Genomic DNA, 27522 nt, shown 5'->3' with positions numbered 1-27522 from the left:
TAGTCGTCGACCTAATTGCGTGACTAGAAGACGTATACTGATGCTAGCTGCAAATAAAGGTATGCTAAATAGGCGATAGTAATTACATAATAGCGGCGCAGCCATCGAAGCAAATTCGGTTGTGAACAAATAACCAGAATTAGACGTACAGACCAAAGCAAGTCATTGCCTGAGCCAATCATATCGTAAGCAGGTAGTAGCGGACAACAAGCAAAAAAAGGCATGAGGTTCATTAGCCGCAGTCAACGCCTAGTGGTTAGGGCGTCGGTCTCGACTGCGGCGGGTTCGTTCGAAACCCGCCGCCGTACACCCACCGGTAAAACTGGGTACAAGCGTCCCCCGGCCTGGCGCCCTGCTCTTAGAGGGGTGTGCGCTTGGAAGAGACTCCGCAAACTCCGCTGCGCTCCTTCTGGGGCAAAATAGTTTTGAACACATCAGCCTGTAAAAGTGGTTCGAATTACCGTGTTTCACGGGGTTCAAAACTGAAAACGAGTCGTGCCCTGCACACGCGAAAACCCAGAAAAGCCTTGTTTCAAGTGCGAAACACTGTAAGCCAGCGTGGCGAAAGAGATTTTTTTGTATTTCTGCTTGAGAGATGCTTCCCTGAAATAATTCATAATGCTTCTGTACTTGGCATACCTGGCTTGAACATTGTACCAATTCCCTACTAAATCTCCAGCAGAAGATGGACCGAGGCAAGTCCTGAAAGATCGCCATGATCCAGGAGAGGCAGACGTTCCTGGGCCGCCTTGTGAGAGTCAACGCGTTCCCCGACACAGCCACCGCGGCCAAGGCCATCGACACAGGCCGCCGCCTGCTTAGCTCAATGCTCGCCCCTTGGCAGAGATTGGACGCTGTCAAAACCTTCGTATATCCAGTGCTGGAAGACGACAGACCCTTAAGCGGCCTTCTTGACAGCGGCGTTCAACACCGGCCTGAAAGAACAAGAACGTGCCCCCACGTGGAAGGTATCCGGGACCATCTTGATCCACAAGAAAGGACCTCCGGAGGACGTCATGAACTGGCGCCCCGTTGCCCTCGGGTCAACGATCTCAAAGCTGTATACTGTGTGCCTGGCCACTTGGCTGCAGCGATTGATTGATTAATTGAATGTCCTTTATGGAATGGGAAGGCTCATGGCCATGGATGGGTATAAAGGGGAGTAGACAAAACCTTCATAGCTTAGGTCGTCACTGAAATCACATTGCTTTAATGAAGCCACTAAGCGAGCCAAACTTGGCAAATATTATCTGTGTGTTAGCATCAGTTTCTAGAACGGAACGGTAGTTCAGGCGGCAGGGTTTGATCTCTGAGTGTCCAGTAGGAAAAGCAGGGCAATCCCAGAGTAGAGAAATATGCCGCCGCGAGTTAGAGTCGTGCAGTGGGGACACGTAATCATTTTCTCTTTATACTGACGCCAGCGGGTCATAATACGTGGCGTGTAAGCCGCATGGGCAATGAGCTTATTCAAAAAGACTTCTTGACTTCGGGTGAGGTGGGTTTTTCTCGTAAAAAGTGGGTCTGGTGGGGCCACCTCCATGCGATGCTGACTGAGGCTACGAAGACTGGTCTGAGTATAGTGCATAAGGGCAAGACAAGGGGTGAGTTGCCCGGCCAAGGTCGAGTAAGCATTAATCAAGGGGGGTGGGGAAGTAAATGTGGACATCCCACCTGTCAAGGCAGCCGCGGCGTGTGCCACCGCATTGCCCCTTGATTCGTCCGAGTGACATGGGGTCCAGTGAATAGTGACAGTTCTGGTCGCGAGTTGGTGGCGTTTAAGGAGGCGCTGTATGGCCGTAGCTGTTGCATCTTGTAAACCCGGAGTAGCGAGTTCCTTGTAAGCTTCATAGGAATCAGTAAGAATACGTATTGAACCAGTTCCGGTGCAAGGCACTTCTGAAAAGGCTCCCCAAATCGCGAGGAGTTCAGCATGAAGAGGGGTACCTTGAGGTAGGTGGCAGGCATAAGCACCTGAAATGGAAGGGTTGTCATTGCATACCCAGCCCATGGATGCAAATTCGCTTGTAATCGATGCGTCGGTTTATATGTCAGTCGTATCAAGGATTCGCTCTTGTCGGTAATGGACAGCGAGGAGCTCTCGGGGAATGAGAAAATCGCGGTTTATTGGTCGGCGATGGAGGCGTGTGACTACTGGCATCTCCCAAGGAGGAAGAGATGCATATAGGGCTGGTGTTTTGTCGTTACGCTGTTCATCCCAGGCCAATAGGCGACGCCCTTGGACAGTGTTCTCTAGACGTATTCGATGACGCGTCTGTGACTCGGTAACGATGGTAGTGAGCGGTGGAAGAGAGACCAAACACTCAAGTTCGGCTATAGGAGTGTGCTTAGGTAGACCGGTAATAGTGTGTAGTGTTGCGCGATGAAGGCGTTCGACCTTAGCGAAGTCAGTCTTCGACAGGTGGAGGACGGGTGTGCCATAGAGGATTTTTCCGACCGCCGCTGCTCGAGCCATCGCACGGCAGGCATGTTGCCGCGCACCGCCGAGCCGGTTGGACAGGCGACGAATAGTGTGTAGCAGTGCTAGCCAAAGGCGTTGTAGCTGATGAACCCATTTCTGGGAACTGTTGCAGCTTGAGATGGGCAGGCCAAGAATGCGGATTTCCCTATTTGAGGAGGCGATGATGTATCCTCCGATGTGAAGATGGATCTACATACTGGGGCAATTGGTTTTATGTTTTCCATCGATACTAATCAATTCTCTTTTATGTGGTGCGAGTTCGAGGCCAATTTTGGTTAGTGTATCTTCAAGACAAAGGGCCGTCTGAAGTTCAGTCTGCATAGAATATTTGTCTACGTAATCCGCTGCCTCAGTCCAGACGGTAATATTGTTACTTAGCTGTATTCGCTGTTCGCGATGAGGATGAAGAAGTGCAACAGACTCCGAGAAGACGACGACGCTGAGTGTTGTGAAATCGGTGCCCTCATCAACGTTAGCTGTGCGGACAGCTTTTGGACTGTAAATCTTCCACGTAACGTCTCTTGGTGGAAGTGAATCTATTCGAACCCCTGTCACAAGCTGGATCTCCGCAGTGGCCGCCACATCGGAGCCACCACAATGACCACAGACGCCTCTACCTCTACAGCCGCCGCACCTGCTGTTGTAATGGCCCACCCCCGTGACCCCGGAACCTTCTGCGGGACCGACGACGTCGACGTAGACGACTGGCTAGCCCTATACGTGCGCGTGAGCAAGTACAACAGGTGGGATGCCACACTCATGCTCGCGAATGTAATATTTTACTTGGCTGGGACCGCGCGGGTGTGGTTTGATACCTACGAAGACGAGCTAACATCTTGGGATATTTGCAAACAGAAGCTCCACGACCTATTCGGAAAGCCTATTGGCCGCCACATTGCCGCCAAAAAAGCGCTCCCCTTTCGCGCCCAAACGTCTACGGAGTCTTATCTCACTTACATCCAAGACGTCCTGTCTCTATGCCGCAAAGTCGACCAAGGCATGCCTTCCTCCTGAAACTGCCGTTTACGTCTCTATGTCGCCATTTCCACCCGTCCCAGATGGCGATTATCTCGCTTGTCCCATTACTGATGTCATGCTGCAGCGGCACGTCACCCTTCCTCATCTAATTGTGCACATCTCCCAGAAACACACCACTCTCCCTGTCCTTAACTTCAGCTTTTCAACTCAAGTTCTGCTCGAGGGAATTTCATTAGCTGCCCTGTCCCTGATTACCGATTGTGCCATTTCAGCTCTGTCTACAGATCATACAACTGTCGTCCCTGACAACAACCCCTCGTCGTCCACATCGTGCCCTGATCCACTTAAGAGCATGATTGCAGCTGATCTGCAACCTGAATTCGCCGCTGAGTTACACAAGCTCTTGTTTACCTACAGTGACCTTTTCGACTTCGGTACCCGCCCATTGGGTCAAACGACAGTTGTCGCCAACAGCATTGACACCGGTGACGCCAGTCCTATTCACAGGCGGCCCTATCGTGTTTCGCTTGCCCAGCGACGCGTCATTCAAACGGAGGTCGAAAAGATGTTAGCGAACGACATAATCGGGGATGCCCAGGGGCCTTCCAGTAGCCCCTGGGCATCCCCTGTCGTGTTGGTCAAGAAGAAGGATAACAGAGATTCTGCGTTGACTACCGTCATATGAATAAAATAACCAAAAAAGATGTATATCCTCTTCCGCGCATCGACGACGCGCTTGATAGTTTGCACGGAGCCAGCTACTTTTCATCCATCGACCTTCGCTCCGGCTACTGGCAGATTTCTGTCGACGAGAGAGACCGTGAAAAAACAGCGTTCATCAATTCAAAGTCAGTCCTTTTGGCCTATGTAACGGCCCTGCAACCTTCGAACGGATGATGGACTCATTGCTGTGCGGCTGCAAGTGGGCGACTTGGCTTTGTTACTTAGACGACGTCATTGTTTTCTCGTCCACTTTTGACAGCCATCTCTCTGGCCTTTCTACCATTCTCGAGCTATTCCGCCGCGCCGGCCTTCAACTCAACTCAAATAAATGCAGTTTCGGCCATCGGGAAATCAAAGTGCTTGGTCACTTGGTTAATGCTTCCGGTGTTCAGCCTGACACTGACAAGATACGTGCCGTCAGAGATTTTCCCACTCCGCGTTCATCCAGCGATGTCCGAAGCTTTATTGGCCTATGTTCCTATTTCCGTCGATTCGTCCCGAACTTCGCAATCCTTGCTCGTCCGCTCACCTAACTCCTCAAGAAAGACGTTTCATTCTATTGGGGGCCTGAACAAGTTACAGCTTTCTCAGAGCTTATTGCTGCTCTAACTACTCCACCAGTCTTGGCCCACTTCAACCCTTCCGCCAATACTGAACTCCGTACCGACGCAAGTGGCCATAGAATAGGAGCTATACTCGCTCAGCGACAAAACGGCCGTACAAGGGTGACTGCGTATGGCAGCCGTCTCCTCTCAACACCCGAACAAAATTATTCTATTACAAAGCGAGAGTGCCTGGCGCTTGTCTGGGCTATTAGAAAATTTCACCCTTATTTGTTTGGCCGCCATTTTACTATGATAACAGACCATCATGCCTTGTGCTGGCTTTCCTCTCTCAAAGATCCGACTGACCGTTTGGGGCGCTGGGCAACAACAATACACCTTTTCCATCGTCTACAAGTCCGGACGGCTTCAACAAGATGCAGACTGTTTGTCACGTCATCCCCTAGTGAAAAATCCCGTATCGCGACAAACGGGTTTGAACCAGTCCTGTATTATCCCGTATAAATTTGATACCGGTGTGACCAGTCCTGTATGAAGCTTAAACAAGTTTATATCGGACAGGTCATGTCCGGTATGAATCTCAATCCGGACGGTCCAGTCCGGTATAGAGTTAATAAAGGGCAGACCATTTCCAGAATGCATCTTATACATGACACCCCAGTCCGGTATGGATATGAAACAAACGGACCAGTCCTGTATGAAGCTTAAAAGGGTTTATATCGGACAGGTCATGTCCGGTATGAATCTCAATCCGGACAATCCAGTCCGGTATCGAGCTAATACAGGGCAGACCATGCAACTTATACATGACATCCCAGTCCGTTATGGATATGAAATAGGGCGTACCAGTCCTGTATTGAGCTCATATACAGGACAGGTCATGTCCGGTTTAACAGAAACCAGACAAATCCGATATGAATGGAACTGATACGGGACAGAGTATTTCCGCTTCTCAGTACAACTCGGGCGGATCGTGAAGCTCAGCCAGGGTGACCACGTCGGAACATGCCTTCACGCTAAATAAGCATGAAACCATACCTAATATACGTTAAAACTTTTCTGTATATGTCGAGTACGCGTTGTTTCGTACATACCTAGAAGATATGAAGCCGTGGATGTGTGCGCTAGCAAGTACATACATGCATCGCGTTTTGTTTTTGCGTGTGCAACAGTCGCTGCAGCTTGTACGATCTTGCGGTGCATCTTCATAATCTGCGACGGAAGATCTGCCACCTTCAACGCGAAAGTGCAAGCAAGAACGTAGCGTTAGCGCGGTTAAAATACGCTCGAGGATAAATGAAACATCGCTGACCATCGAAATATGCGCAGGTCAGCCGGACATCGGGAGTCGCTTCCTCGAGTGTTTACGCATGCAAAACACTTGGTCAGAAATAAATTCATTGACGTCGCGGCTCCGCTGGTAGCAGGTGAAGCTAAAACAAGCAGTATTACAAGTGTTGGTGCACCGCATATATCTATATGTAGCAAAAATTTCATGCGTTCGAAGACGATGACAAAACACATCAGCACTAGTAAATTGTGACATTCGGAGGTTTGTCTGCAAGAAAGCGATACATTGTAGAGATGCGGGACACGGATAACCCTTCGTGATAGCCAGGAAAAAGATGCAGCATGTTTAAAGGGCGATCGTTCAATTACGACCACAAATTCTACACCCTACAAAAATACACAAACTACAAAAGAGCAATCTCGACTACATAAGCAGATATATAACCACCACCTCCGTGTCCTGCCGTGGTGTAGTGGTTAAAGTGCGTGCTTGCTGCCTGTAAAGACCAAAGTTCGAATCGCATGTAATTTTTTTTCCTTTTCTATTTTCTTTTTGTTTCTTTTTTTTCTTCCTTTTTCTTTTTCAAATGTAGTGGTGTTATGTAGTGTTCAGCCTGTATCAATTAACCAGAAACCGGACGAACGCGTCATTTCTGGAACTGATACCGGGCAGAGTATTCCGCTTCTGAGCAGAAGCCGGGCCGATCGACGAAAGTTCAACCAGAATGACCATGCCGGACACGCCAGCGCACTAAATAAGCATGATACCAAACATATTATGCAACTGTTCTGTATATAAAGGGCACGCTTCGTTTCCCAAATACCTCGAAAATGCGAAGCCTTCGAAGTGTGCGCTAGCAAGCATATACGCGCGTCGCGTCGCTTTTGCGCGTACAACAGTCGCTGCAGCTCGTACGATCTTGCGGTGCGTCTTCATATCTACGACTGAAGATCTGCCGCCTACAACACGAAAGTAGAAGCACGAACGTATCGTTTCGCTAGCGATGACAAAAAACTGTTCGAGAAAAAATAAACAAACATCGCTGACCATCGAAAGATGCGCAGATAGCCGCATAACGGGCGACGTGTTCTCGAATGTTTACATATCGAAACCGCTCAGTCGGAAGTGTATTCATTGACATCGATGCTCCGCTGGTAGCACGTGAAGCTAAAACGCCCAGTATTACAAGTATTAGTGCACCGGATATCTGCATGTAGGAAAACTTACAAGCGTTCGTAGACGATGAAAAACACATCAGAACTAGTAAATTATGATATCGCGAGGTTTGCCTTGAATAAAGCGACGCATTATAAAGATACGGCACATTTGTGAACCCTCGTGATAGCCTGCAAAGATATTCAGCGTGTTTAAAGGGCGATCGGTGAATTACGGCCACACACTCTACTGCCAAGGAAGATATACAAGTACGAAAGAGCAAAAGTAGCTACATATACTGAATAATAACCACTGTAAACATAATCTAGATATTAGCAAAGCGATCATGAACAGGTGGCAACCCAAACTAGTTGCCGCTGAAAGGAAGCTAGACCCATGGCGGCTGAGACACATAGCCATGTTCACGAGAGCCTACGTATGCAACGCGGTGGTTTACCCGGCAGTACTATACTCTGCCAGAGCGACCACAATTGACAGGGGCTCCGTGGGCAGGCTACACAGATCATGGGCAGTCTTCGTTTGGCGCTCTACGGCAGAGCCCATGCGCCGAAGCAATCTCTTCTGGAGCATGGAGCGAGGCGGACTGGGCTTAGTGAACATAGAACTTAAACTTGTAGTCCAAAGGCTCATTTTCTTTCGAAGCCAAAAGGATAATTTTCTTCGCGCGGCCACTCAGTATCTAGGCTCGGCGCACTTGGCCCCTTGGTTGGCCACAACTAAGCCAATAGGTCACGGCATGAGAGCCACAGCCTTCTACAAAGAGGTAGCGCAGTCCCTGGCGCTGTTGCAAGGGCTTTTTTCGTGGGAGTACCTGCTCGCAGTAAAGCCGAGAAAGCTTTACTGGGACTTGCTGGCACAATTTCTGCAACCTCCAGTATATCGACAACCACCCATAGGGGTGGGCAAAACTGATGTCCTCAAGCGACTCAGGAGGCTGCCCGTTCCAACAGGCTCCAAGGATTTCTTCTTCCGTTTCCACACGGGAGTTCTGCCCGTGAAAGCTCGTCAGGAAGAGCGGGGTTTCTTCCTACTATGGGGCGCAAACTGTCTCCTGTGTGGTCGACGGGAGACCGCTCAACATGTCTTTATGGAATGCAACACGGCGCACATCTTCTGGGACGAAGTACGGGGATTTTTCGCCACTGATTTAGAAGTCACATGGCCAGGGCTCTTGTGTCTCGACGCGTCTTGTGATCGTCCAGAGCTTCGAGACATTGTGATAGTGCTTGCGTTGCATGCCCTCTGGCGTGCGCGCGTGGATGTGGTGGAGTGTGTGCGTTGGCCGAAACCAACGTGGCGGCACCTATTGGAGAAAACAGAGTGGACAGTGAGTGCACTAGAGTCCTCTGGCACCAACGAAAGCCTGCAGGAGGAACTACAGCGAGGCTGCCACGCTGTGATGGTCTTCAAGACACGCCAGTACGAACGGTTTCGGTGCCGCTGATGCTTCACGCAGCGGTGCCCAAGTGTTTTTTTTTTGGGGGGGGGGTTCCTTTTTGACCTACAATGGCGAATTTTAGGCTTATATGTTACATTTTTTCTGCCGTTTATTTCCAGACCTCTCGACATAATTCTCTATTGTGCTTAATCTCCCCTCACGTTTCCATGGCCGACGTTAACGCGAGAAGCAATCAATGCACTCGGCTATAGGTTGACTTGCAGCCTAGTACATATATGTGTAAATAAAGGTTTTTTGTTACTGGAAAAAAAAATCCGCCGTAGCGTAGTGGTTAAGGTGCCCGTCTGAAGACCACAAGGACCGAGGTTCAATTCCACATTCCGCAGTAAAATTTTTTCAATTTTTTATTATTATAAATGTAGTCGTTTTATTTTATATTGTTGCATGCTTTTTTCACCCTGGCGACGCGTTTCTTTCCGGAAACGAGGGCCATCAACCATACACGCCATTCCGGTATTAGAGCTCCGCGCGGTTTTATTCCGGACTTTCCAGGGCAGTACAGGAATTTGCTGAAATAGCCCCCAATCCTGTATCCCAGATCCTGTACAGTAAACCTGTATACGATTTCGTGTACGAATTTTATACAGGATTTTTCAGTAGGGTCCCGTCCACTCCCCTAGTCCTACAGACTCTGACGATCATGCATGTGTCTTGTCTGTCTCCGCCTTTAGTAACATTGACAAGGAACAGCACGTAGATCCTTCTCTGCATTCCATTATCCTCCGTCTTACCTCCAACCGCCCTGACCCATCTCTCGCCTTATTAGTGCTCCACGACAACACCCAATACCGACGAAATATGCGACCAGATGGCACAGACCTTTTGCTCGTCGTTCCCCAACACCTGCGTTCCACCATCCTTGAACAGTTCCATGATGCTCCCACGGCTGGCCACTTGGGTGTCTCTCGCACATACGACAGCCTGCGCCGACGTTTCTACTGGCCGGGGCTCTACCGCTCTGTCCAGCAGTACATTGCCGCATGTGAACTGTGTCAGCGTCGGAAGAAGCCCACAGTTTTGCCTTAGGTCATATGCAGCCGATACCCATACCAACTGACCAGTTTTCCCGTAGAGTCGTTGACCTCCTTGGCCCCTTTCCAATTTCCACCTCGGAGAACAAATGGATCGCCGTCGCCGCCGATTACGCAACTCGGTACGCTATAACCCGATCCATCCCGACCAGCTGCGCCACAGACGTCGCTGACTTCCTTCTAGAAAACGTAATTCTTCATCATGGTGCTCCTCGTGTACTACTAACTGACCGTGGCCGCTGCTTCCTGTCGCGAGTGGTTGACGAAATTCTCCGTCCGTGCTCCGTCCTCCACAAATTCACTACCGCATATCACCCCCAGACCAACGGCCTCACGGAACGTCTAAATCGTACCCTCACAGGCATGCTGGCCATGTATGTGTCTGACGACCATCGAGATTGGGACGTTCATCTCCCCTTTGTCACATTCGCCTACAATTCATCTGTCCATTCTACTGCTGGATACTCCCCATTTTATTTATTATTTGGCCGACACCCGTTCCTACCCTTCGACACCTTTTTACCCGCAGCAGACGCCACCAGTACTTACACCAGTGATGCCGTTGCCCGCGCTCATGATGCCCGCCGGATAGCTCATGCCAGGCTCTCTGCATCCCAAGACTCCCAAAAGATGCGGTACGACGGCCGCCCCCGTGATGTGCACTACACTCCTGGATCTCTCGTTTTGCGGTGGCTCCCGTGCCGTCGAGTGGGCTTGTGTGAAAAACTTTTGCCTCGTTACACCGTCCCTTACTGTGTTTGGCGCCCCGTGACCGACGTCACCTACGAAGTTTAATCTGTGGTTCCGAAGTCCCCGTCCACAGCTCCAACCTCCGAAATAGTGCATGTGTCCCGTCTAAAGCCCTATTATCAACGTTCTATTTCGCTAACATAGACCGCACCGCGACTGTGCTTTTCCCGCGGGGGGTAGTGTTACTTAGCTGTATTCGCCGTTCGTGATGAGGATGAAGAAGTGCACCAGACTCAGAGAAGGCGAACACGCTGAGTGTTGTGAAATCGGTGCCCTCATCAACGTTAGTTGTGCGGACAGCTTTGGGACTGTAAATCTTCCACGCAACAATATCATCGGCGTATATAGCGAATCTTACGCTTGGGCTGATTTCCAGATTCTAGGCGATGCGTGCCATGGCCAAGTTGAACAATAAGGGTCCGAGAATGTAGTTATGAGGTGCACCCCTATCCAAGTAATAGGATTTGGACACCCATCCAGGAGCTTTCCCATGTAGCTGAATGGGTCTAGATGTCAAAAAATTGCGGATGCAGATTTGACACGAGCACTAGGAAAGCGTATGGCGAGTTCCTCCAGGATAACCTCATGGCGAACATTGTCAAAGGCTTTGTGTATATCGACAGCCAGGAGATAGTCAGGCAGCGCTTTACGATGAGCTCTATTCAGAACTCTTCGCAAAAGCCAGAGGCAGTCATGCGTTCCGAGGTTAGGGCAGAAGCCGGCTTGAGCTGGATGAAATCTAGGACACGTATTCAATGTAGTGAATAATTCGGGTATGCAGCAGGCGCTCGACGAGTTTACAGAGACGGGAAGTCAGGGCGATTGGACGCAAATTACTAGGAAGTCGAGGGTTTCCCTACTGGAAAAATTGTACGAGATTTGTACAAGACTGCTGTACGCAATTATTGCTGCGTACAGCCTAGGTAAACGTACAGCCTAGGTGAACGTACACCCAACGTGGCCGCAGAACCTACGTGAAGTGTACGAGACATACATGACATGCATGACTGCGTTATCCCATCACTAAACTAAACGCGTATATATGTAGAGCTGTATGTTAAGAGCTGCCACTGGTCTGTGGGCCAGATGTTTCCCGTCCTATTTTCTTCTGCTTCTTGAGGTCTGCTGCATGCCAAAGTTTGATCAGTTTATCACCGCCTCTTCTGACCTTCACCTTTCCAGGTTGAATTAGGAAGATGCGCTTCCTTTTCTCATGATTTCGACATAGTCAATCAATTGTGAACCTTAATACATAGCAGGAGTGGAATGTCACACAATGTATGTCTGGAGGCCCTTTCAGTCAGCGTTACACTTTTTGACTTGCATCATGTTTCAAAAATATGTATGATAGTACTGTTGCATGACAGGTGTGTAAAATATAGTGGTGTTAAAGTTTAGCTTGAGACTGCAAAGCTTCCATTGGATGCATCCTTTTTCATTATTGCAAATCTCTGAGCATAGAAGCTAGGTGCTTGTTCAGTGATTTCAGCCGGTCTCCCTCCGGACGTTTGTCGCTTGGGTGATTGCGTACATAATCACCATATGCCTCTGCAAATGAAAAATACAAAACAGAAAGCTAACTTTAGTCATTTTACATCGAAGGATAAGAAATATTCGCATGCAATTAAAAGAAAATAGAAGGGGCATGCATGTCAAATAATGGCAAGCAAATCAATTTTGCTATTGAACAATCTTGATCGTTCCTCTTTCACATGTGAAGAAATCAAGAATAGGAAATGGTCATGAAATTATTAAAACACAGTGAAAGCATTCAAAGCAGCTATGAGATATGAGAGGAGCAGTGCCCATGATGTGTCAGGTCACTGTGTCAGCCACAATTAAGACTGGTTGAAGCAGTGTCTTTTCTCCTCAATGCTGGCTTCGCTGCTTTACATCAGCAACAAGTTACAACAGAAAGAGTATTTTCACTGCCACAACCGAGGTGTTGCAGTAAACCTTTTAGTAGTTTTCAATAGCGTTTTTTTCAACTTCTTATCAAGCGCAAACAAGGCTTTTGTGCACATTTCATGTGCTTACTTTAACTGCTTGAAGACCTAATCTAGCTGTGTGCACAACTGAAATTGTGCAAATATTTTGCTTTTAATTAGCGATAGTTTTAACTCAAACATTTTAAGTGTTAGGCACCAGCCACTGAATATGATTCACTAGATTAAAGTGGTCTCAATATCCTGCATGCTAAGAAATGAGATTGGCACCTGTGGCTCAGCTGTACACAGCAGAGGGTCAAACGTAAAACATATTTTGTACTGCTCTCATGGTACAGCAAAATGGCGTGTTCTAACATCAAGCAGTTGTCAATCATGCACAGCGCACTAAAAACAAATGTGGAAAGTGAAAATCAAGCACTATAGTTACAATTTTCCTTCACTTCGCTTTATTATAAGACAGCAAAATTTTCTAGGAACATACTCCAATTTTGGTCCCTTTTTGGAGGAAAGTGGCATATGAGCACAGGCCACTATGCTGTAGCCAGCTGTGGCAGAGTGACAAATCAGTAGCTTCTGCGAAACTCATTAGGTACTAAAATATCTGAGCTTTTCTGCAAGCAGGAAGGGTACTCACTCCGCACTGCATTCAGCTTTTCTGGCGTCAAAGCTGGCTTCGCTTGGGCGCCCTCTTTTAACTTGTACTGGCAAGCCCTTCCAGTAACACTGCGGTTCTTGAGGGTCATCGTGTCGCACAGGTACCGCATCAATTCTCTTGTGAACTGTGAGTCGGTGGCTGCTGCACAAATCCATTTCCACCTTTCCTCGTCGACGAAACAGCCATCGCCAATGTGTACCTAAAAAAAGCAGAAGATATTATTTAAACTCAGCTGGGAATTGTTTAGGTTTGGAAGGGCACTGGAGTATTTAGTTACAAAAGAAGGAAGCGTTCAGTGTTGGGCTTTGGTCGTTTCGTGAGCACATCGTTGTAGTTTAATGTGCTTGCTTTTTCGAGAGCCATATTAAGGAAGTTACTTCGATAGTTCCTCTGGATTAGAGTTGCTTTCAATTAATGTAGTTCGTTTAGGTAGTCATTATCATCGCTGCATATTCTTCTAACCCGTGTCGCCTATCCTACATATATTTCTTACTTACAATGTCTCGGATGATGACTCGTAAAATCTAGGTATTGTTGCCTACCCACTGGCTTTTTGTACAAAGAAGTTTTAAGTTTTCCATTTTCCACTGACATCATAGTGTCGAAAAGTCAACTTTTAACCGTGACTGACAAGTGAATTTAATGCTAGTGTGATGATTATTAAGATGAGAGACGAACGACTGGAGTGATTCTGATCCATGCTGCCGTATCATGAAGATATCGTCAATATAGCGAAGGTATATAAGTGGCTTTTATGGAAATAACCTCTGTATTGTCACGTAGTGGTGACGAGGTCGACGACATAAATGAAGGGTCGATGAATGCACTAAAGAAACTCTATTTGGGCTTACTTGCGCCCGCAAAAGAACTAAGCAACTCGGCGGCGGCGATTGAAACAAACGTGCTCGTCGATCGTCGAACAAAGAATGCTCGTCATGCTCGTCAACGCTCAATTTAAAGGCTGCACCGAACAATTTAGATAACGTCGCAAACAGCTACCAGCACGGGCTGGAACATTGTGGCCCGAGTGGCCAGAACATCGAGACAGATCTTGGTGCATCTTGCGCTACAACGAAACTGATAAAGTTGTGACTCGCGACATCGAGCATTAACAGAGATTACGGAACTGATACGCGGTCCAGAATCAGAGTGATAAGCCTGTATGCCGGCGGCTGTTAAAAAACAACAAATACAGTTCTGAAGGTTTCGCGGCATTACGCCCCCCTTAAAAAAAACATCGCCTCGATGTTCCAAAACAAAGCAACCTAAACATAAACAGTGCGAAGTTTAAACACCACAGATTCTTTAACGCGCGTAATATGGCTTCAGTCGTACAACATGTACAATTTCTGGGCGGGCATGTCGCCGTTGTGATGCTGACGTTCCGTCGGGAATGACTCGGGAACACACCAGTGGTCCGACGCGGCGAATGATTTTGTACGACCCAAAGTATCGACGCAACAACATTTCACTTAATCCGCGACGGCGAATTGGCGTCCAAACCCACACTTGGTCTCCTGGATTGTACTCTGCGTGGCGTCGTCGTAAGTTGTATCATCGGCTGTCGGTGCGCTGTAGGTCTTTATTACGTAGCCGTGCGAGTCGTCGGGCTTCCTCTGCAGGCTGCAGGTAGGCGGCGACGTCGAGGTTGTCCTCGCTGGTTACGTGCGGCAGCATTGCATCGAGCGTCGTCGTGGGCTCCCTACCGTACACAAGCTTGCACGGGGTCGCTCTGGTCGTCTCCTGGACTGCCGTGTTATACGCGAAGATCACGTACGGCAAGATGGCGTCCCAGGTCTTGTGTTCAGCGTCGACGTACATGACGATCATGTCCGCGATCGTTTTGTTCAGGCGCTCCGTAAGGCCATTGGTCTGGGGATGGTACGCAGTTGTTCGTCGATGGCTTGTACGACTGTATTCTAAGATGGGTTGCGTCAACTCTGCCGTAAAAACCGTTCCCCTGTCCGTGATGAGCATTTCTGGGGCGCCATGTCGCAGGAGAATTTGTTCGACAAAAAATTAGCGACTTCTGCCGCGGTACCATTTGGTAGTGCTTTTGCTTCGGCGTAACGGGTAAGGTAGTCAGTGGCCACGATGATCCACTTGTTACCCTTAGAAGAAGCTGGAAAGGGGCCAATGAGATCCATCCCAATTTGTTGAAAGGGCATGATTGGGGGCGGAATCAGGTTTAGCAGTCCTGCTGGTCTGATCGGCGGCGTCTTGCGTCGTTGGCACTCACAACACGTCTTCACGTAGTGGGCAACTTCGGCAGGCAGTCGCGGCCATTAATACTTCTCCTGGACTCGATGCAACGTGCGCACAAATCCGAGGTGACCTGTTGTGGGCTCGTCGTGCAACGCCTGCAGAATTTCCTGCCGGAGGGTTTTAGGCACTACGGAAAGCTGCGCGGTCTTGTTGGGTGCGATGTTCTACACGAGGAGGCCATTGCTTACCGCGAACGATGATAAATGTCGCCTGAACACACCAGGAGGGGAGGCGGTCTTTCCTTCCAAGTAATCGGCTAGCGCTTTCAGCTCAGGGTCTGCTCGCTGTTGTTCTGCGAAACTGCTGGCGCTTACCGGTCCTAAAAAGGCGTCGTTGTCATCGTCCTTCGGGGGAGCGTCGACGGGAGCGCGTGATAAGCAGTCTGCGTCGAAATGCTCCCGGCCCGACATAAACTACAGCCAAGTCAAATTCTTGAAGTCGTAGGCTCCATCTGGCAAGGCGGCCGGAGGGATCTTTCAAATTAGCCAGCCAGCAGAGCGCATGATAGTCGCTTACCACCTTGAATGGTCGGCCGTATAGGCATGGACGAAACTTAGAAGTGGCCCAGATGATCGCGAGGCGCTCCTTCTCGGTCGTCGAGTAATTGACTTCGGCTTTTGTGAGGAACCTGCTCGCCTAGGCGATTACTTTCTCCTGTCCGGCACTCTTCTGGACGAGAACGGCTCCTAGGCCCACACTGCTCGCGTCGGTGTGGTTTTCGGTCTCGGCGTTTTCATCAAAGTGGCCAAGTACAGGAGGGCATTGCAGGCGGCGCCTAAGTTTGTTGAAGGCTTCTCTTGCGGTGCTTCCCATTTAAAAGGTACGTCAGCCTTTGTAAGCTGCGTCAACTGTTCGGCGATCCGCGAAAAGTTTCTGACAAATCGTCGATAATAAGCGCACAGCCCAAGGAATCGGCGCACAGCTTTCTTGTCGGCAGGCGGTGGGAATTGTGCAATTGTAGCTGTTTTCTCCGGGTCTGGGCGAATACCGCCCTTGCTAACGATGTGACCTAGGAACCGGAGTTCTTCGTAGGCGAAGTGACACTTCTCTGCTTTCGGCGTTAGTCCCGATGACTTGATGTCTTCCAGCACTGTCTGTAGTCGTTTTAGGTGGTCTTCAAAGTTTGACGAGAAAAAGTCGTCCAAATACACCAAACAAATTTGACACTTCAAGGCTGCCAGAACTGTGTCCATTACTCGTTGAAACGTGGCTGGTACGGAGCAGAATGGCATCACCTTGAACTCATAAAGGCCGTCCGGTGTGATGAATGCGGTCTTCTCGCGATCTCTTTCATCGAACTCAATTTGCCAATATCCGCTCTTCAGGCCCATCGATGAAAAGTACCTTGCATTGCAGAGCCTGTCGAGAGTGTCGTCGATGCGGGGATGCGACTAGACATCCTTCTTCGTTATGCTATTCAAGCGGCGGTAATCAACGCAGAAGCGAAGTGTATCTTTCTTCTTGACCAAAATGACTGGTGCCGTCCAGGGGCTGTTCGATGGCTGGATTACGTCATCACGCAGCATTTCCTCAACGTGATCGCGAATGGCCTGCCGTTCTCGCGGCGATACACCATAAGGGCTTTGGCGCAGAGGCCGGTCGTGTTCGTCCGTTTTAATGCGGTGCTTGGCCAGTGGGGTTTGTCGTACCTTCGATGATGACGAGAAGCACTCCCTGCAGTTTCGAAGAGGACTGCGAATCTGGTTTTTCTTGCTGTGGGTCAATACTGGGTTGATGTCAAATGTGGGCTGACGGAATTGGTCCTGTGCGTCTTCCAGCGTTTGATCGTGGAGGGTGAATACATCTTTAAGGTCCGGTAATTCGTCGAGAAAAGCAACGGTCGTGCCCTTGTTGATATGCCGGTATTCTTCAGTGAAGTTTGTTACCAGCACCTGAGCTTGTCCTCTCCGGAATTTCGCGATGCCTCTTGCGATGCCAATACCTTGTTCCAAGAGCAATTGGATATTTCCTTCGACGATGCCTTCGGCGGTTTCGATGTCTGTGCTACCTACGCTGACGGCGACGCTTGATCGGGACGGCACGGTCAATTCTCCGTCGAGGACGTTTAGAGCGACGTGTTGCATCGAAGTCGTCGTAGCAGGTATGGCTTTGTCTGCAGAGAGCTTGATGAGCTTGGATCGGAGGTCGATGACAGCCCTATTTTCATTTAGGAGGTCAATGCCTAAAATCACGTCGCGGGAGCACTGCTGCAAGACCACAAAGCTGGTGGGGTAAGTACGCCCATTTACGGTTATTCTTGCAGTGCATCGTCCCGATGGAGTAATCAGGTTGCCACCTGCGGTGCGAATCAGCGGGCCATCCCAAGCGGTGGTAACTTTTCTGAGCTGAGAGGCTAACGGTCCACTAATGACTGAATAGTCAGCTCCGGTGTCTACTAGGGCAGTGACTCTGCGACCGTCGATATCAACTTCAAGGACACTAGTTGGCGTCCTCTTATTGCACGTGGGCCTTAGTGTCCGATCTCGGCTCCGTCGTTTCTTCAGGTCATGGCTGGGGCATACCGTTGTTACTTCCCTAGGCGGCGGTGTCTGCTTGCACTCTGGTCGTGTTGTCGATGTCGTCGTGTGGAGCGGCGATGAAATGGTTGCGTCGTCGTTAGTGGTCGTCGGCGGCGGAGGATCTTCGTCTTTTCGCCGTTTAGCAACCTCACCTCCAAAGGCTGCTGCATTTAGTTTCCCCTACGGGGGCTTGGGGACCTTCCGCGCATACTCTCATCATAGGTACGGCCTGGCGACGCAAAGCGGGCCCTGTACGGCAATGGAGATCTGAACCGACGGCTTGGTGGCGCAATCTCACCGCTACGCAGATAGTTGTCAATTTCTTGTGGTCGTTCACCTGGGCGTGGTCGTGGAGCGTCGACTGCAGATCCGCGGAGATCGATTCGTCGGTACGGGCAGTGTTGCAGAATGTGGCCGGCCTCACCGAAGTGGAAGCATAATGGCCGGTTGTTTGCAGTCCTCCAGGCGTCGCACTTGCTGGGGTTTAGGGGTCGTTGGTAGGCTTGGCGGGCGGGGTCTAAGGGGCGGTTTTCAGGAACAGGACGGTAGCGGCGAGGGCTCGGGAAGTCATCACGTCGGGGCGCAGGGCGAAGTAATGCACCAGCGTAGTTCATTGCTGTTGCCTCTTGTGCTGGAACAGTCGCAGCCGTCACTTGAGGAACGCCCAGCGCCTGCTGGACTTCTTCACGGACGACGTCCGCGAGCGTCGCCACCTGGGGTTGTTGCGATGATGACTTCAATCGGCGGAGCTCCTCTCGCACGATCTCCCGGATGAGGTCCCGAAGGTTCTTTCCACTTGCAGATGCGCTGGGGTAGTGGCTTGAGTGGTCTGGCTGAAGTGGTCGCTCGGAGTGGCGCATCCGGGTGTACAACGTCTTCTCGATGGCAGACGCTTCCGTTTCGAATTCCGCCACGGTTTTTGGCGGATTTTGGACAAGATTTGCAAAAAGTGATTCTTTGACGCCTCGCATTACACATTTGACTCGCTCACCTTCAGTCATGTTAGGGTCGGCGCGGCGAAAGAGGCGCTTCATCTCTTCACCGTACGCCAGGACATGCTCGTTAGGAAGCTGAAGTCTTGACTGACGGAGGGCCTGGGCTCTTTCCTTTCGGACGACGCGTGAAAAGGTATTCAAAAACGCTTCCTTGAAAATGTCCGAATCCTTCATAGCTGCCTCATGATTGTCGAACCAAACTCGGGCATACCCTTGGAGAACAAAGTAGACCTGCCTGAGTTTCGCAGCGTCGTTCCAGCTGTTGAATTCTGCCACACGGTCGAAAAGGTCCATCCAGTCTCCAGCATCTTCATCCGGTCGTCCATGGAAGCAGGGGGGCTCACGGGGTTGGACGAAAACAACCAGTGCTGTAGGCTGGGCCATTGTCAGCGTCGATGCCTTCCGAGATCGAATGGGGTCAGGCAGCAGACCGTGTTCGGGTTGTAGGCCTTGAAGTCGGCGGCTGGCTCGGTGACCTGTAGGCTGGTCTTCCAGGGCGACAGGAACACGGCTTGGGTCTTCGCTTGAAGGATCAAAGGCGGCACCTCCACCAGATGTCACGTAGGGGTGACAAGGTCGACGACACAGATGAAGGGTAGATGATTGCACTGAAGAAACTTTATTGGGCTGACTTGCGCCCGCAAAAGAACTAAGCAACTCGGCGGCGGCGATAGAAACAAACGCGCTCGTCGATTGTCGAACAAAGAATGCCCGTCACACTCGTCAACGATCAACTTAAAGGCTGCACAGAGCAGTCTAGATAACGTCACAAACAGCTACCAGCACAGGCTGGAACATTGTGGAAAGACACCCGAGTGGCCAGAACCTTCGAGACAGATCTTGGTGCACCTTGCGCTACAACGAAACTGATAAAGGTGTGACTCGCGACATCGAGCATTAACAAACAAAGATTACGGAACTGATACGCGGTCCAGAATCAGAGTGATAAGCCTGTATGCCGGCGGCTCTTAAAAAACAACAAAAACAGTTTCGAAGGTTTCGCGGCAGTATATTGGAATCTAGATCTTCCATGAATATACTCGCGTAAGTCGGCGCGAATTGAGTACCCATACTGGTTCCAAATGTCTGCATATAATAAGAACTTTTAAGGTATTTTGAGTTTAATTCATCCTATTAATTGCAGATAGTAAAACCTCGTTACAACAGGAACTCAAGGGACCCGAAAAACATGTCTCTTTTAAGCAAGTCTCTTGTAACCAAAAATTCTAAAATCACCGTGTTGATCAGTTTACTGCGCATCAGTATATAAATGCATTCACATGCATTAACAGGTAATTGTTCAGGAAAACTTAAACAAGTTATTCATACTAGTATGTATTTTTGTGAGTGCAGCGTGTATTCCATCCCAAATTCTGGAGGTAAAGCACTTCACGTTGCAAGCCTTCCTGTTGTTCTAATACCTTTGAGGCACGCTTACATGCTCGTCAACCTCAGATGCTTACATGTTCGTCACCCTCAGATGATTCACAAAGAGAAAGACATCAGGATTCTAAGCTTTCACCTTGTGATCAATTTTTAACAGTGAGGAGTTAAAAATGCTGGATGTCATTTATGCATGTTGATTTGCTTCATAGGTAACAGTAATGCGATGCCACTTTGACTTTCCAATCATGGGGAAGCGCTCCTCAGTTCCTAACATACGCAACAGAAAGGACGCTGATATGGAACAGAATTTAGCTAAGCGAATCTGAAGTGTATCATGTATGAGTTGGTACGCTTCAGTTGCATTGCATGAGCACACTTGGGTTGTGTCTCTTCAAAATAGTGAAGAATTTTCTCCACGGACCTGAAAAAGTTGTCCTTAGTAACTGAGTGTCTCTTGTAACCATGTCTTCTGTATGCAATGTTGTTAACATGGCAGACAGGAAAACCAACCAAACCATTTTCAAATGTCTCTTATAACCGAGTATCTCATGTAACAGTGTCTTGTAACGAGATTTAACTGTATTCGGAACCATTATGGATACTCTATGCATGCCGACTTACACGAATATATTCATGGGAGTTCTCGAATCTAATATACTAAATTCGCGTTCTAGAATGCTCCTTCTGCCATAAACAGCACATTGGAGAGACAGGGCCACCAGTGAACATAAACCTTAATGGCTATCGGACAGACACAGGCGAAAACCTCCCGAAAGCCATTTCCCAGTATTTCAATCAGAAAGACCATAAGTTCGAGGAAATTAATTTATGCATTCTCCAGTCAGGCTTTAAATTTTCAAGGGACAGAAGATATAGAGAGGCATATCTAATTCATCAATTTAGAACATTGGAAACAGCAGGAATAAATATCTAAAGGAATGTTAGAATCCCTTAAGTATATTCCCTCTGCACCATAACTATTCGGGAGAACAATCCCACATTGCAGTTTATTCACAGCCCATGCACACTCTATTCCCCTCTGCAATAGCAAAAGCTGCACATGTTTCTCCAAACACATTTCCTCCATATCACTTGCTACTTAAGTTTGCCGTGAACTTTTTTTTTTGCATGTCAGTTGTGGTTCACTGTGTGGTTATTATTCTGGTTCTTCCATATGGAGCCTACATGAACCGAAAATTTACCTATCTATTCCGGGATAAAAAAGAAAAGGGGTGTACCATTGCCTGCCTTGAAGCAAATGACGTTGGGTCACCTGTATTCTATGTACAATGATCGTGAACACGTCTAAACCGATGGCTCAGTTGCTTCAACAAGCTCCGCGGGGTCCGTAGTGATACCGTCGAGGTCCATCGTGCTGAGGATCAAGACGACGTACCCCACCTCTTCAACTGGTGCGGAACTGGCTGCCTTACGTGCAGCTATTGAATACATCGGCCAGGAACTTCCAGGTGTCTGGTCCATTTTGACGGACTCGAAAGCAGCGCTTCAAGGCGTTCAAGCTGCGCTACGTCGTGGATCACATGAACAACTAACTGCAGAGATCCGCGTGCTATACCACGACGCTACATCAAAAGGTCATGATATAATTTTCCAGTGGCTACCTGGACATTGCGGTATTGAGGGAAACCACCAGGCAGACCAAGTTGCCCGTTCTGCACACAACGACGGAACTACAGTGAACATTCCTATATCTACAGTTGACGCAGCTTGTCGACTTCGTTCCTTAGCGGCGGAGCTAACGCTTTCAGCATGGAACAAAGGAGAATTTCCCAATCGACGCCTCAGGGAACTAGACCCTGGGCTGCGCCTTCGTGTTCCCCCTAACAAAGGGCGGCGCGAAGGCTCGGTGTTGCATACACCAAAAAATATGCTTATGTGATGAGAATGGCGGATAGCCCCAACTGTGAAAGATGCGGCTGCGAAGAGACCACACAGCATCTCCTTTGCGAGTGCCCTGCTTTTTCAAGCGAAAGATATGCGCTGCGTTCGGCTCTAGACGATCTTGACAGCCGTCCTTTCACAGAGGAGAAAATCCTTGGCCCATGGCCACAGAAGGCGTCTAACGGCAAAGCCTTCAAAGCACTTATGTGTTTTATGAGAGACACAAACTTGATTGAGAAACTGTGACTGTGCTCTTCGCCGCCTTACCTTTCCTATCATTCTCTTCTATCTTTCTCCTTTAAACTCCTCATTCTCCTTCCCCAGTGTAGGGTAGCAAACCGGAAGATTTTCTGGTTAACCTCTCTGCCTTCTCTCTCTCTCTCTCTCTCTGGTTCTTTGCCCCCCCCCCCCCTTTGCAGAATGTTTTAAGAATTGTTCCCCTTAGATATATTCCTTCTCAGGGCCCTTTGAAAACCTGTCTCTTTGTAAGAAGGTGTCTCTGCTTGTAGTTTTTCTTGGTACTGCAGTTTTTTTTCCAGGCCACAGGATCCCTGATTCCAGGCTGAGAAATATATACTGAAGAAACATTTTTTTTCTCCCTTTATGACCTACTTTCTTCCCACTCACTTTTCGCCTCCCCAGTTTTTCTTCTTCGGATGCAAGAGCATATTTTAACCACCGCCAGTGATGTTGGCTTTGCCCAGATGAAGACAAGTCCACTTGTTGAAACGGTGGCTTGAACTACAAACTGCCCTTGTTCAGTGCACCTTCATATGTGCATATATAGTATTCTCTTGCACATAATGATGCGCCAAGAAGAAAATATGAAATCGATATCTGTTTCAACCCTAGATCTTTTACCATCACCCATAGCAGAAATATGTAGAAAGCATTTTACTAAGGAGTATAAAAGTGAACTTGCCTTTCCTTCAACAGCCACAAAGAGTGGGGCTTCTGCCGCATTAACCACCGCATCTCCAGGAGCTGTTGGCTGGGGTTAAGGTGTCTGTAATACATTACACCAATTTTAATGCAAACAATAGCTGCACCCTGTGGCAAATAACTATATTTAGAAAGGTTTGTCAACATGACTGACACTAAGAACACATAAAATTCTGAGCTCTGGATTTCAAATATGAATGTACTTCATAAGCCTTTCGCAAAACCCTCTATCAGGGTTGAAGATAATGCAGAGCATATGAAACAGGAAGTCAAACTTTCAAGGATGTCACTTTAAACACAAGTATCTCGCAACATGCACCTGGCAAGACTGGAAGCAGCTCTCTCAATGTGCTGCAATCTCGCTGCAAATAGGTGCCAGTTGTGGTGTGCTGCCTATGATCAAAAGAAACCGCACTGCAATTATTGCATTTATTTATTCCTATAAAGCTCAGTAAAAGAACTGTAAGGGTAATGGGTGTGCCTGACAACCTTTTCCGCTCAGACACTATGCAAATATTTATTTATTTATTTATTTACAGATACTGCTGTCTCAGGTTTCAGACGTAGCAGGAGTGGTCAACATATAAAAAAAGGAAATCATAACACATGAAAAGGCACTTGTTTGACAAATTGCACCGCTGGAAGCTGCTGCAACGCACCACCAAGTGAATTCCACATCCCAACTATGTATGGGAAACAAAACTACAAGCGAAACTTTTCATTACTCGAAAACCAAATACTGAGCAAAAGCATTAGCTGCGGATGACCGAGCATTCTTCTCTTTTTCTGCTTCCTCAGCCCACATATAAAGCCCCACTTTAACCACGCCCTATGAACGTGCCTTAGTGGCATATAGGGGTAATGTGAATGCCAGGGTCCTAGCAGGATGACTCTGACATTACCGTCCCATGTGGAACGAGAGACCCAAGTTGGCAGTTCCTGCTGACCACTTGAGTTGGTAGCCCAGCTCTCACCCTAGTGTGATGTGGGATGTGACGTCACAGTGTCATGTGGGTAAGACATGGCTACCGGCCGCGCTACGCTAAAGGCTCGAAGCCTCGAGAAGTATTGCTTTCGCAATAAAAAGAAAAATTTATGACAATCGAGGAAAGATCTGAATGGTGTGATGTTCGTCGGGATCTGTACGGCTGGTCACACGTGCAGAACGACTAATGAATGAAATGGGGGCAGCTAAAGAAACGGTTTTGTGCACAATTTTGTGTAGCATTACAAGCTGGTCACATTTTCGTTGATGCTTAAGGGAAAATTCAATGATGAAACATGGTAATGTTGTGAAGGGAAAAAGTTGTCATGATACCGGCTAAAAATATATCTAATTGCTTTTTTTCTGTATCTACTCATGTTTATCTTTGTCATGCACAAGGTGAGGTGACCACATGACCGACACGCGTTCAAGAAGTGGCCTGACCAGGGAGATATAAGCTGTTTACATTCTTTAGTAGCACCTTGTAAAGTTCTTCTTAGGCAGCCTAATTTTTGTAATGATTTTGCGTATATATTATAAACATGCTTATGCTATGGAGCGATAAGCTGGGCTAATTGGTTAATTTTTATCTTTTTCACAAAAGGGTTACTGCTCTTAAAAATACACAGACAAAAGAAGTGGACAGGATGTGCACAGACTCATAACTGAATTTTAATGAATGAAAGATGACATATATACATTGAACAAAAAGACATCATGCCGCCGGGGATCAAAACACAAAATCAGCGCTATTGTCACATGTTTGCGTCCAAATATTCAACTTAACAATCTGCAAGTGCGACTGAAGGATAGCTAATACAACCTAATGCTCTTCTTGATAGTGTACGCTTTGATAAGCTCTCGTGTGTGGTGGTCCCACTACGGTACAAAACCCTTGTCTTCACTAAAAGCGGAGGGTATACCTTATTTGTCTCTTTTTTGCAGGTCCTGCAATGTTTTGTCACATTGGAATGCTCATCAGATCACTGGTAGTTAGAATGTTCCTGTAAACGCACATTAATACAACGTCCCGTCTGCCCAACATATACACGCCCACAGGAAATATTAATATGCGTTGAACATTCTAACAGCCGGTGATCTGATGAGCATTCCAACGTGGCAGAACGTTGTAGGGCCTGCAAAAAGACAAAGAAGGTATACCCTCTGCTTCTAGAGAAGACAAGGGCTTTGTACCGTCGTGGGACCGCTGCACACGAGACCTTTTCGAGGCGTACATTATTAAGAAGAGAGCACGTGGGTGTATTAGTGATCCTTCGGTCGCACTTGCAGATTTTGAAGTAAAATATTTGGATGCAAACATGTGACAACAGCGCTGATCTTGCGTTTTGATTCCCGGCGGCATGATGTCTTTTTGTTCAACGTATATATGTCATCTTTCATCCAATAAGCTTCAGTTGTGAGTCTGTGCACGTCCTGTCCACTTCTTTTGTCTGTGTATTTTTTAGAGCAGTAACCCTTTCGTGGAAAAGCTTATGCTTATGCCATTTTAGGGTCGGGAAGAATACTACGCACAAGGCACCTGAATTTGTGGACACTTTCTAATGTGTGTTCTGCATTGGTGTACTTGAAATGCAATTGTTGCTTTTATTTGTAAAGGCCATCGTCACCTATTTCTGATATTTAATCTCGATTTTCCAAGTTTTACTCCAGTCGTCAAAAGAAAAGAACACATAATTTAGTCATCATCATCATCAGCCTGATTATACCCACTGCAGGGCGAAGGCCTCTCCCATATTTCTCCACTTAACCCGGTTCTGTGCTAGCTGCATCCACTTGAACCCTGCGAACTTCTTAATCTCATCCGCCCACCTAACTTTCTGCCGCCCCCTGCTACGCTTTCCTTCCCTTGGAATCCAGTTTGTTACTCTCAGCGACCATCGATTATCCTCTCTTCGCACTACATGTCCTGCCCATGTCCATTTCTTCTTCTTAATTTCTACTAGAATGTCGGTAACTTGAGTTATTTCTCTGACCCACTCTGCACGCTTTCTATCTCTTAATGTTACCCCTACCATTTTTCGTTCCATAGCCCTCTGGGTTGTTCTCAACTTAAGTAGAACTCTCTTGGTTAGCCTCCACGTTTCAGCCCAATAGGTGAGTACAGGCAAGATGCAACTGTTGTATACTTTCCTCTTGAGCGATACCGGTAAGCTGCTAGTCATAATCTGCGAGTGCTTGCCAAATGCGCTCCATCCCAATCTTATTCTTCTTGTTATTTCCTTTTCATGGTCCGGATCTGCGGTTACTACCTGTCCTAAGTAGACATATTCGTCCACTACTTCCAGTATTTCGCTACCTAATGCAAACTGCTGTTCCTTCCCGAGGCTGTTGAACATTACCTTAGTCTTCTGCATATTGATTTTCAAGCCTACCTTTCTACTTTTCCTGTCTAGGTCATCATCATAATTTAGTAGAGCCTGATCATTGACATCATAAACATTGGAATACAGAACACAACCATCAGTGTACAAACTAAGAATAACAGGAGCGCTAGAAACGATTTGAATGACATCATTGGTATGTATTATGAATAAAGGGGAGCCAGAATGGAACCCCGTGGAACACCCGAGGAAATTTGCAAGTGTTATAATTCATTCGAGTAACTTATCACCGTAAGAGTTTGTAAGAAAGCATGGAGATAAGCTTTTGGTGGCATACCTTGTCGAAAGCTTTAGAATAGTCAATGAAAATGGCATCGACCTGCTCACGATTGTTAAGAGAAATGGCAATATTATACGAGAATTCAATTAACTGAGTAACAGTAGAAAACCCTGCACGAAAACTATGCTGATGCTTTGAAAGGATGTCATTAGCTAATCATTCAATAATGTGTTTATGAATAACATGTTCCAGCAGTTTACCCCAGGTAGACCCACTGACTATATATGGACATATGAGCAAACACAAGCATTTTCATGCCTGCGGCAAAGTGATGATGTGCACACTGAACCATGTTTTAGTTCTTCTAGTGTGATGGTAGCCAGTTCTCAATGTTTTTGACATGAATAAAGCGAGGTAGGAAAGCAGGCATCACCTACTGTTGCCGCCCTTCATTTCCCTGACTCCTTCCTACATGGCTGCACTGGCAATGCTAACGAATTGGCGAAATTATCAGAGACACAGTTCAAAAGGCTGACGGCGATGTTGAAACGAAAACTAATACAGACTCATCACCCTAACACGCACATAATGTCCTTTTCCCCCACAATTAAAAGTTTCCTTGTGAACACTCTATGAAACCTTCCAAAGTGTGATCTATGTGCCAAGAGAATTTTTGACTGCAAAATTTCAATTTGACAAAGTAAACTGTGGATTTTACCTACTTCATTGTATCGAGGTTTACCTGTATTAACCACAGAACATTCTTATGCTTTCATTCCCCCCGTATTACTTCTCAATGTTGTTTTATTTTTGTGGAAATGCCAGCCCCCTTTCCTGTTTTCCCTTTTCCCA

The 27522-nt window shown here is 47.7% G+C and overlaps 1 pseudogene; it reads left to right on the top strand.

The window, feature by feature from the left end:
* The first annotated feature begins 715 nt into the window (after nt 1-715).
* LOC146187074 (uncharacterized) overlaps nt 716-27522 on the top strand; it is a 50044-nt pseudogene continuing 23237 nt past the window's right edge.

This window comes from Amblyomma maculatum, chromosome 6 (genome assembly GCF_055883805.1).
Source record: "Amblyomma maculatum isolate TAMU_Amacu chromosome 6, ASM5588380v1, whole genome shotgun sequence".
NCBI classification, from domain to species: Eukaryota; Metazoa; Arthropoda; class Arachnida; order Ixodida; family Ixodidae; genus Amblyomma; species Amblyomma maculatum.
The sequence above is the reverse complement of the archived record's forward strand: the minus strand, read 5'-3'. Positions and strand labels throughout refer to the sequence as shown.